Source organism: Dermacentor albipictus, chromosome 5, assembly GCF_038994185.2.
Source record: "Dermacentor albipictus isolate Rhodes 1998 colony chromosome 5, USDA_Dalb.pri_finalv2, whole genome shotgun sequence".
Taxonomy (NCBI): domain Eukaryota; kingdom Metazoa; phylum Arthropoda; class Arachnida; order Ixodida; family Ixodidae; genus Dermacentor; species Dermacentor albipictus.
In genome coordinates, this window is record NC_091825.1 from 37,304,652 (window position 1) to 37,316,679 (window position 12,028).

The following is a 12,028-nucleotide window of genomic DNA, read 5'->3' on the forward strand; positions in this document are numbered from 1 at the left end:
AGTCCAAGTAGCAAACGAGAAGAAACTGGTTTAACCGAGGCGCCCGATTTTTATTAACTTCTTCGCTACTGGTATAAGAAGGAGTCAAGGAAAGCTTACTTTTTTTCCAATTTTATTAAACGTCCTGTTCATAGTTCATACCAAAAGAACTTTGGAAAAAACACTTATTTGAACTAGTACAGGAGTATCCACACTTGTGTACATCAGTTTTGAGCGTTGTGAACAGGACATCCAAAAATGGGGACATTAGTTGCCAGCATTGTGGAAATTGATAAAAGAGCTCTTCCCTTGTAGACAAAGCAAAACATTACATTTTCTGCATTTTACTCTCTTTTTTTTCCTTTGCAGTTCTTGTTTCTGCACCTCATCGCATTTTGTAGGTTACGGAATTCGGGAAAATGGTCAAACCGGTGAAAACGTGTGCCAACATTGCGTAGTTGCACCGGTCTTGAGTTGTCAGTGGCGGGCGTGTCATTTCTTCTCTGGTTTCTGCGTGAAGAGTCCCCCGTAATCGATGCTTCTGCAATATCTTGCTTGAACTTCAGATGCGAAAGCACATCAATACAATGGTATGTCCATCGCTTGGACGACACGTTATATTTAATACATGCATTGTACACAAAAAGGTCTAGAAAGTGAGTGAAAAACCTTACCGTCAATTTTCTTGTTTTTATTTTTATTCAATAGTACGACACGTATCGGTCGACGAAGTACACACCACCCATGCATCTGTTGTACTCTACAACAATAGCTGGCCTGGGAACTGGTACCTTCTTTTTTTCCTACCCACGCGATTACAGCGAATATTACTTGACATTAGAATGACTCCCTTGTTATCTTTCCATTTTACTAGACGTACTTCTCCTTCTTCCCACAGGAGGCAAGCATTCTCGCCCCGTTTTATTGATTTACTATATGGCAGTTTTGCAAGCGGTTTGCATTGACTGTCTCAGTCAGGAACACTATCGTTTAAGATGGTAGTACACAAGGAGCACGCCTGTAATATACGTGTCAGTGAACAGATGGGCATTGTTATCGGTTATGCTTGTTGCGAACTTTTTGACAACTTCTCCACCAAGGTCACACGATTTCACATCATTAGAGGGCACAGTATCCTTCCCTGTGTAAACAAGAAAGTCGAGGACTAGGCCATCAGGGGAGGCTAAAACGAAATTCGTAAGACCAAGTGGATTTGGTTTCTAAGGGTGACATTGCCTGAAAATTAAATTGAATATATGGGGGTCTACGTGCCAAAACCACTTTCTGATTATGAGGCACGCCGTGGTTGAGGACTCCTGAAATTTAGACCACCTGGGGTTCCTTAACGCGCACCTATATGTAAATACACGGGTGTTTTCGCATTTCGCCCTAATCGAAATGCGGCCGCCATGGCCGAGATTCGATACCGTGACCTCGTGCTCAGAAGCCCAACACCCAAGTCACTGAAATACCGTGACGGGTATATATTGCCTGAATGCGCGTTCCCGAAAATGGAATCATTTGCTCGTCTATTGAAAGCTCTTTATTGCGTGGCAGAGCTCGGCAGGTAGTTTGAAAGCAATCCACTATTGGTCGCACAAGGTGCAGTTTATCTTCCTTCTGGTGTACTGTAATGACGCAAGAGTCGATAAAGCCCAAGTGATTGCGCAACTCATAAAACCTGTCTGTTTTCATGTGGTCAGCAACCCAGGGTGTCCGAGTTGCTCCTGACCAGTAGAGCTGGACTTGAGGAAGACTCATGATTTCCATCAGCAGGTGGATCACAGCGAGCTTTCTTCAAGTGTGTTGGTTCGGCTCCGACTGTAGCGCTAGTCGTGCATTTTCCCTCGTGATTTATCACCACTGCTGTGTAGGCGTGATTGTGTTGGTATCTACCTAGGTCTACAAATGTGGTGTCCTTGCCATTACCTAATTTCTTCTGTATACAGCATGCTTTGCTTTCTCGTGTACCCTAATTGTGGGTGGGACGCATATTCTTAGGTATTGGAGGGGCGATTATCATGTCTCTGATGTGTATAGACATATCTGCTTTCAAGCAATGCCGAGTATGATACCCTATACTAGGGCGATCCAATATTTGCCTACGTATTTTTGTTTTGGACAGGCCTTCGTATAGTGCTATGCATTGTGCGTCAATTAGGTCATCCAGTGTATTGTGGAGACTTAGCTGCAGTATCCTGTCGTTGCTGATGGTGAGTCCGATTGAACAAGTAGTCCGATGGTGATGGAGAGTCCGATTACTTGCTTGTAGATTTTTCTGACTAAGCAGTCTAATTTGTATTTATGTGACGAGCACCATCGTAGGTACGATGCCAAACATACTATTCTGCCTATTACGAACGCTTGGACTAGTCTAAGCAAATTGCCTTCTTTCATTCCACTATGTTTGTTGGCTATTTGTTTATGTAGCCGTATGATTTGAGATGTCATATTGTCTATTTGCCGATGGTCTCTCTATTGAAGCCGTTACTTTCAATGATGAGGGCCGATACTCTAATCTTATCAACCTTGGGTATGGGCGTACCATCCGCCTTAGTTAGGTGAATTTCCGAATTGTTTCGTTCCTCGGAGTTGCATGATTTTCGGTCACGTCACGATGGTACGTAAATGAGGAGCTCAGATTTCTCTGCTGAACACGCCTGTCCAGTTTCTGCAAGGCATTGTTCGGCTGCTTCGAATGGGCGTTGTGATATCGTCCACGTAGCTGGTATGATCGAGGCCATTGATTTCCTGTGGCTTTGCTGGTAATCCAATGTGAGCCTGATTAAACAGCAGTCGTGATATTACTGATATTACCTGCGCTTCCAATCTACAGCTCTTCGGAGTTATGGTCTCCTTTCTTACTGTGTGCTTTTCTATTAGTAAGGAATTCTCGTATATAACTGTATAGTCACTGGCCTAGGCCAAGATGATTTATTCTTTTAGTACTGTTTCGTGGGTAACACTGTCAAAAGCTTCCTTTAGGTCCAATCCTAGGCAAGGTTTAGTGTTCCGGCTTGTGTTATCTATAATTTGATGCTAAAGTTGGAGACTTGCATTCAGCGTAGCCAAATTTCTCCGGAAGCCCAACTTTATAGGCAAGACAACGTCGTTATCCTCGTGATAGTTGGTCAGTCTAGTTAGGACAACGTGTTCCATGAGTTTGCCCTCACAGAACTTGAGTGAGATGGGTCACAGGTTCTCCAAATGTAGCTGCTTGCCTGGTTTGGGTTTCAGAATAACCAGGACCGTTTTCCGTTGTTGTGGCGTTGCACCGGATAGCCAACATTAGTTTATATAGTTGGGAAGTTCTTCTAGAGAAGCATCATCGATATTTCAGATCCTATTATTCGTTATTCCGTCTAGTCCCGGCGCTGATGTAGTGTTAAGCTTTTGTAGAGCTGCTGTCAATTCCGCTTCGCTAATCTCTTAGTCTAATTGTTGGTTTTTGCCGCCTCTGTAATCTTGGTGAATTCTTGGCTTAGCCCGAGATAAATACCTTGCGGCTATCTCATCGATGAAATCTTCTTCGCGTTAGTCGTATGCATGTAAGGTTTTGTTTATGTTTTGTATGTATGAGGCTTTACATTCCTCGGGATTAAAAAGGTGCCTCAGGAAGTTCCACGTTCTGGGCAATCCTAACTGATTATCCGTAGTGTTGCATGTTGCTTCTCATTGTTGGTTACAGAGCTGTTGTTCGTATGCCTCTATATCTGTGTTAAGCTGTAACTATTCTGAGAAATATTTTGTGCAGTTGTTTTTATTTATTTACTTATTTATTTATTACATACTGCCAACTGCCTCTTGGCAGTCCAGGCAGGAGTGAGTGTATACAAAGTCGGCACTGCAAGTCAAAATAACAAAAACTTCCTAATTTGTCATAGGCTACAATATTGCATGCAATTTTAATTATGCAAGATTACGGTTTACTTATCAGCGCGCTCACAAGAACGTTTCCAAATGGGAACAATTGCGCCAAACGCTAGCCTACATGCCAGTGATGCTGCGACTAGTATTGAATCGATGAATGACCGTTTTCACTCTGCAGATGCCTCGTCACAAGCTTTTGACCCTTGAAGAAGGTGTGGAAATGGTCCTGAACCATTATTCCTTTTCTTCTTCTTTTCTTTATTGATTTATTTAACCAATGCACAGATTGTCTGTCGTGAAAAGTCGAAGTTGTACATTTTCCACCTCCGAACGTGTATGATCTACTCATGTTCGTAGAGGAAGGGGACGCCGACATTGCGCAGATGGACGCACAGCCAGATGAACTTGCACGTGAAATAGAAGTGCCGCCTTCAAATACAGACAAAAACGAACACGATGACGATGAAAGAGTTCATACAAAGGAGAAAAAGTGAGCTGAAGTGATTCCTAAGTGCACGCGCACTACTAAGTGGTGGAGCTCAATGGACAGCGCACGGAGGAAGCCCTTGCAATTGTTTCGTGCCAGAATAGCGGACGAAAACCAATCTTAGCTCTTCACTCGCTTGTTCGCAAAGAAAACTATCTGATAATTCAACAGTCGAAGCGGTACGTGTAACAAGAGCATGACCATAGCTTCGAACTTAGTGAAGGAGACGTTTGTCAATTTGTAGTAATTTTATCTTCAGTGTTTACCACAAGCTTCCTCACATCCACCGTTACTGGTCAAAAGCCAATGATTTTAGCTTAGGACGTGTATCCGGTACAATAAATAGCTCAAAATTTTGTGAAATAAAATAAGTTGACGCCGCTGACAGTACAATGCTAAACAAGGGTAACAAAATCACGAAGATTCATCCTCGTTCACGACTTGTCAGTGCTTCGCTCCATCAATTTGGAATATTCTCATCTAACCTCAGTGTTGATGAGCAAATGGTACAACATTTCTGTCCGCGCCCGCTGCAAAACGTTTTATGCGAAGCATATTACGAGGGCTCAACCCAGCTCCTCAGGCGCGGCGGTGACCATGAAATCACGTGACACCGTGACGTCACGACAGAGGAGAAGTGGCTTTGGCTCAACTCTTGCAAGACGGGCTGGGTGGGAATCGAACCAGGGTCTCCGGAGTGTGGGACGGAGACGCTACCACTGAGCCACGAGTACAACGCTTCAAAGCGGTACAAAAGCGCCTCTAGTGAATGCGGTGTTGCCTTAGAAACGCGCTGTTTCTAAGGCGTGCGTCTCTTGCTCAGGCGCACATTTCGTTGCCGCGCCGAACGCTGCTTTGCTCGACGCTCACCGCGTCCAATGCGGGGCGCGTAGTCGCTGCCCTGTAGCCCATTGTCTTACACCCCTTGGCGGGTCGACGGGAACGCTGTCGCGTTCCACTCTTGAAGGCGAAGAAGTAATGCATGAGTTGTTTCTTCGTCTAGCCGAACCAAATATAGCCAAGCAACAGCAGTTCACCAGGCTAAACAGTGGTTCAACAACTAAAATAAAGGCTAGTATGCTTCGCATCCTGGGCTTAACCTTACCTAAGCCACAGCCATTTTTTTAGAAGAATAACCAATAGGCTTTGACAACACGCTATGGATTCTGTCATTGTCATCAGGTTACCCCTTCCCGTTAATATTTACAGTGGAAAAGCTTATCTGGAGAATATAAAAGAGTCCTTGGGAATGCGCGTTCTTATGAATTCGCCTAAATCTGTAGAGGTATCAAGAAAGCACATCATTTTCATTAACAGTTTCTTTACTTCTTATTCTTTGCTACAAGACCTGAAATAACAAAGGTTTCGAGCCTCCGGAACCGTGAGAGAGAACTGATGGCACGATAGAACATTGAAAAGAACTATCTGGAGGAAACGCCGTATTTTTTTACTACACGTGTGATGTTGAAATCTTTCCTGTAAAGTGGAACGAAAATAAGTGCGTTTGCGCTGGAACAAAATACGACGCGATTCACTAGGTAGCAACTGCAATCCCTCTAAGGTCAGAAAGAGCGAAATACAACACAGTGCAGTACAATACAATACAATAAAATCCTTATTGTGCATAAAGAAAACAAAGTACATATAAGGCCTACCAAAGCCTCCTAGGGCTTGACTGGCAGTGCCTGACAATCAGGTAACAGAAAATTGCACAGGCTTAATAGCGGAGTTAGCTACAAACAGTTAAACAAAATGTTACATTCAACATCGACAGTTCTAAGTAGTTTCTTAATCTCACGTCTTGTGTTTACTTCTAACACAGGCGTTGGCAATTTATTAAATATGCCTGGAGCATAGTATTGCCATACTGACTCTCGCCGAGTGAATACCTTCGGTGGAAGCGACGGTATAGAGAGTGGATTGCCCATTGCTGCGATGTAGGCGGCACGTCGTTGTTTGGTCGCATGCTTGTCTGCCATTGGGTCTGCTACCTCAGGTGTGGTAGCTAGGAGAGGATAAGGATTATCGGAGGCTCTGACTAGCACGGTAGAGAGATGAGCGTGCGCCAGTCTATGAGCCTTCTGGTTTCCGGGGATACCACAGTGCGCAGGGACCAAGTGAGTGACCGCTTTCGCGGAGCAGGCGTGCCTGGTGCCGGATCTTCTGCAGTACGGGATCTGTGTGAATAAAATTAGCACATGCCCGATGGGTAGCCTGGGAATCTGTGTACACATGATGGTGAACAGGGTCAGTTTGAGAGGAAGTTGCGAGGGCCCACTCCAAATAATCTAGGATGGCCATTAGCTCAGCGCGGGTGCTGGACATTGCTTCTACCGATATATGATGGCGGCGGTTCTGATTTTCATTTGTCTGGTCGTACCACGCAGTCGCATAACAGGTGTTACTAGCGTCGTCTGCAGGCAGTGCAGCGTCCGTGTATACGATGCGTTCAGTCAAGGAGAGTGAACTCGTAGCCTTGGCATGCCTCTTGGCATATGCAAGGCGCCGCATTCGCTAAGTAGGGTCCGTATTGAGAGCAAGTGGCCTGCGATTGTTGAGAGCCGTAATTTCCCACGGCGGCGTGTTGTTGGGCAAAATGGCCATTTTCTGGACGTCATACCCGAGGAGCATGAGTGTGTGTCGCCCGGCTTTTGTGGCACGAAGTCTCATCTCTTGTGTATAGATGTGCATGTCTACGAGCTGGGACGGGTTGTTGAGTTTGCTACAACTTTTAAGCGCTTCGAGGCTTGTGTACCTTGGGAGTCCAGTTACAATGCGTTTAGCTTCGTTAAGTAACCGGTCGAGCATGTGGATCTGTGTGCGGTTGATTGGATGACACGGCAGCCTGTACATAATACGGGAGACAAGGGGGAGCTTGAGCGAACTGCCGCATTTCACGTTCGTTTACTCCACGGGTGCGGGTAGAGATTCTGCGTAAAGCGTGCAGGATTTGTTTGCTGGTCTTCGTAACGCATTGAAACCAATTGTTCGCTGTGCAGTTCTCGTCTAGGTGCACACCGAGTATTCGGATAGTAGATTTCCGTGTGATGGCTTGGTCACCGATGTACATAGCTGGCAGAACTTTCGAAGTTAATCAACAAGCGTAAGACAGCTGACATAAGGAAGTATAATATGAATAGAATTGAACATGCTCTCAGGAACGGAGGAAGCCTAAAAACAGTGAAGAAGAAACTAGGAATTGGCAAGAATCAGATGTATGCGTTCACAGACAAAGCCGGCAATATCATTACTAATATGGATGGGATAGTTCAAGTGGCGGAGGAGTTCTATAAATATTTATACAGTACCAGTGGAACCCACGATGATAATGGAAGAGAAAATAGTCTAGAGGAATTCGAAATCCCAAAGGTAACGCCGGAAGAAGTAAAGAAAGCCTTGGGAGATATGCAAAGGGGGAAGGCAGCAGGGGAGGATCAGGTAACAGCAGACTTGTTGAAGGATGGTGGACAGATTGTTCTAGAGAAACTGGCCACCCTGTATACGCAATGCCTCTTAACATCGAGCGTACCGGAATCTTGGATAAACCCTAACATAATCCTAATCCATAAGAAAGGGGACGGCAAAGACTTGAAAAATTATAGACCGATCAGCTTACTGTCCGTTGTCTACAAACTATTTACTAAGGTAATCGCAAATAGAATCAGGAACACCTTAGACTTCTCACAAGCAAAGGACCAGGCAGGATTCCGTAAAGGCTACTCAACAATAGATCATATTCACGCTATCAATCAGGTCATAGAGGAATGTGCGGAATATAACCAACCCTTATATATAGCTTTCATTGATTACGAGAAAGCGTTTGATTTTGTCGAAACCTCAGCAGTCATGGAGGCATTACGGGATCAAGGTGTAGATGATCCGTATGTAAAAATACTGAAAGATATATATAGCGGCTCCACAGCCACCGTAGTCCTCCATAAAGCAAGCAACAAAATCCCAATAAAGAAAGGTGTCAGGCAGGGAGATACGATCTCTCCAATGCTATTCACAGTGTGTTTGCAGGAACTATTCAGAGACCTGGATTGGGAAGAATTGGGGATAAAAGTTAATGAAGAATACCTTAGCAAGTTGCGATTCGCTGATAATATTGCCTTGCTTAGTAACTCAGGGGACCAATTGCAATGCATGCTCACTGACCAGGAGAGGCAAAGCAGAAGACTGGGTCTAAAAATTAATCTGCAGAAAACTAAAGTAATGTTTAACAGTCTCGGAAGAGAACAGCAATTTACAATACCTAGCGAGGCACAGGAAGTCGTAAGGGAATACATCTACTTAGGGCAGGTAGTGACAACGGATCCGGATCGTGAGACGGAAATAATCAGAAGAATAAGGATGGGATGGGGTGCGTTTGGCAGGCATTCTCAGATCATGAACGGCAGGTTACATTTATCCCTCAAGAGAAAAGCATATAATAGCTGTGTCTTACCACTACTCACCTACAAGGCACAAACCTGAAGGCTTGCGAAAAGGGTTCTACTCAAATTGAGGACGACGGAACGAGCTATAAAAAGAATGATAGGTGTAACGTTAAGGGATAAAAAAAGAGCAGATTGGGTGAGGGAACAAGCGCGAGTTAATGGCATCTTAGTTGAAATCAAGAAAAAGAAATCGGCATGGGTAGGACAAGTAATGAGGAGGGAAGATAATCGGTCATTAAGGGTTACGGACTGGATCCCAAGGAAAGGGAAGCGTAGCAGGGGGTGGCAGAAAGTTAGGTGGGTGGAGTTTGCAGGGACGGCATGGCCACAATTAGTACATGACCGGGGTTGTTGGAGAAGTATGGGAGAGGCCTTTGCCGTGCAGTGGGCGTAACCAGGCTGATGATGATGATGATGATGATGATTATGATGATGATGATGATGATGATGTACAGTTTAAAAGACTGCTTTTCTTCTTGTTTTCCAAAGGTAGACCTGCCACCATGAATGACGACAAACCCTGTTTTGTCTGGTGCAGTGTGTAAACCCATTTTCGTGGCATAGGCGTGAATAATGTCGAGAGCTTGTTGCAAGACGTCCTCCTGATCCCCGATGCACCCTTGATGCGTCCACATGGTGACTTCATCGGCGTACACCGCGTGTTTCAAGCCCGATATGTCGGCAAGGCGCTTGGGTAGCTGGTGCATAGCTATATTAAACAGCGTCGGTGAAATAACCGAGCTCTGGGGGACGCCTACGTGGTTGGTTCATATGGCACTTCCGTCGTAACCAACTTCGCCAAGGTAACTTTCGCTGTTTAAGGAAACCCGCTATGAAGTTGTACATCTTCCCTCTGATGCCAAGGGCACGTGCTTTGATCATGACAGTGTTATGTGGGACGGAATCAAATGCCTTGCGTATATCCACTGCGACAACGGCTCGTGGGTGCACCGAATTAGAGTCGAGGACGTCCTGTTTTAGGCGGGCTAGCAGATCCTGTGTTGATAGCCCACGGCGAAATCCATACAGTGTAGGAGCCAAAAGGTCGCGATCTTCAAGGTACCACATCAAGCGTGTGTTGACCATGCTCTCCATTACTTTACAGACACACGAGGTCAAAGAGATCGGACGGAGGTTGGATAAGGTATGTGGTGGTTTACCGGGCTTCGGAATGGGCTTGACCACCGAAAACTTCCAATTGGAGGGCAGTATCCCGGTATCCCAGACTCGATCAAATTCTTCGAGAAGAGCATGCTTGTGCTCAAAGCGCAGATTGCGTAGATGAGCCACGCCCACCTCATCAACCCCTGGAGCACTACGTACGTTAGCACGCTGCAAGGCGTGCTCCACCTCGATCATGGTGAAGGGACTGTTAAGTGGTTCATTATCTTCAGAATGTACATCCTTCTGGTATGTGGTGTCTGTGGCGCGAGACGTCTGCGGGAAAAACAGTTCAGCGGCCTGTTCGGCAAGTTCCTGAGCGCTAATGCCTTGGTGGAGGGCCACACGAGCCGCGCCGTTGTTGGTCTTGCGCTGGCCGACAAGAGAGATCGCAGGATGGCCCAAAACCTTAGACGTATGAGTGTGTCCATTGAGGGATTCGCCAATTCCCATCCAGCCGTCTTACGTGAGCACAGTCGTATATTCTTCGATCAAACGCTGTATTTTGCGCAACCGTGCTTTTTGGTGAGCAGTGCGACCAGACCACCTGTACTGAGCGAATATCCGGTGCCTTCTAGTCCATAAGGTGAGCAGATGTCTAGCAGGCTCTGGGTGGTCAGAGGGAACCCGTAAGTGTTTGGTGGCTCTTCGCTTCGCTACACACAGCTGTGATACCAGATGGTCAATGTTCTTGGCTGGAGACTGGTGCTGCAGTAACTCGCGGTATTTGTCCCAGTGTGTTATGTGACTTAGCCGTGTCGTGGCGTGTGACTTCATCTTCGGATTGGCGTGGCCTGTGCGAAAGCGTATGAGGATAGGAAAGTGGTCGCTCCCCATGCAATCGTCCAGCACCTCCCATCGAAAAAGCTGCGGACGAGTACTCCAGGTAAGATCTGCTGATGTGTCTGCTTGGTGAACTGTCTGTCCCAGCGATGGTAGGCCACCCGACGTTTGCGCCCCACTTCGCGCACCATCCACCCAACTAGGGAGCCCCATACACGCCAACGCAATCATGGCCGCCAACGCAACACCAGCAGCAGCAGGTGTAACCGCGTGGAAGTGGAACTGTCGCGGCTTCGGAAGGAAGAAGGCAGTCATCCAACAGCACATCGTACATGCCGCGCGCAAGCCAGACGTTATACTACTACAAGAAACACTAACCGACGCACCGTCCCTCCCCGGCTACAGAGTGCACAAGGGACCGCCCGACGGCAGAGGCCTGTGCACCCTGGTCAGGAAGGGACTCACGTTCGTCGAACATGAGCTGCAAAGCAATATCAAGATCGAGCACACACTCACCGAAATCATCCCGGGCAAGAAGAGAAAAGGAAGCATATTTCTGCTCAACGTCTACAGCAACGCATCTCAGAGAAAACAGAGATTCAAGACATTACTGCACAGAGCCAGCACCGCAGCGGCCCGCAACACGCTGATCGCATGCGGAGACTTCAACGCGATGAACCCTGCCTGGGGCTACAACAAGTACACAGGAAAGGGCCGCGACCTGTACCAAGACGCCACGGACTCAACTTAACCCTCATTACGGACCCCACACATCCGACAAGAATTGGTAACTCCGTGTCCCGGGACACCACTCCAGAGCTCACGTTCGTCAAGAACGACATCCGGGGAGCGATCACCTGGAGAAACACGGGGATCGACCTAGGCAGCGACCACACCATCGTGGAAATCGGCATACTGGAACACAACGACACCAGCGTCAAAACACACAGATGGATAGACTGGGATGCCTTTCGAGACGCCAGAAGCCAGAAGAGCGACGGTGACGACGAGATCGAAGACATCGACTCGTGGACGGCCGAAATCACCAAGAGCATACGCGACGCGACCAAAGAGATTGAAACGGGCGCGGAGATCGACAAAATAGACAACCGGCTTGCGCATCTCGTCGAGGCCAAACAGTCGATACTCAATCGCTGGAAGAAACAACGGCTTAACCGCAGACTGAGAAAGAAGGTGGCGGAGCTGAACCGAGCGACCGAGGATCACTGCCGCGCTCTCTGCGTGCAGCAGTGGAACGAGATCTGCAACGCGGCAGACGGGCAGATGCATAGCGGGAAGACGTGGAACC

The 12,028-nt window shown here is 46.8% G+C and overlaps 1 pseudogene; it reads right to left on the reverse strand.

Moving 5' to 3' along the window:
- Positions 1–246: 246 nt before the first annotated feature.
- Positions 247–9,482, reverse strand: LOC139060271 (piggyBac transposable element-derived protein 4-like; annotated as a pseudogene).
- Positions 9,483–12,028: the final 2,546 nt, after the last annotated feature.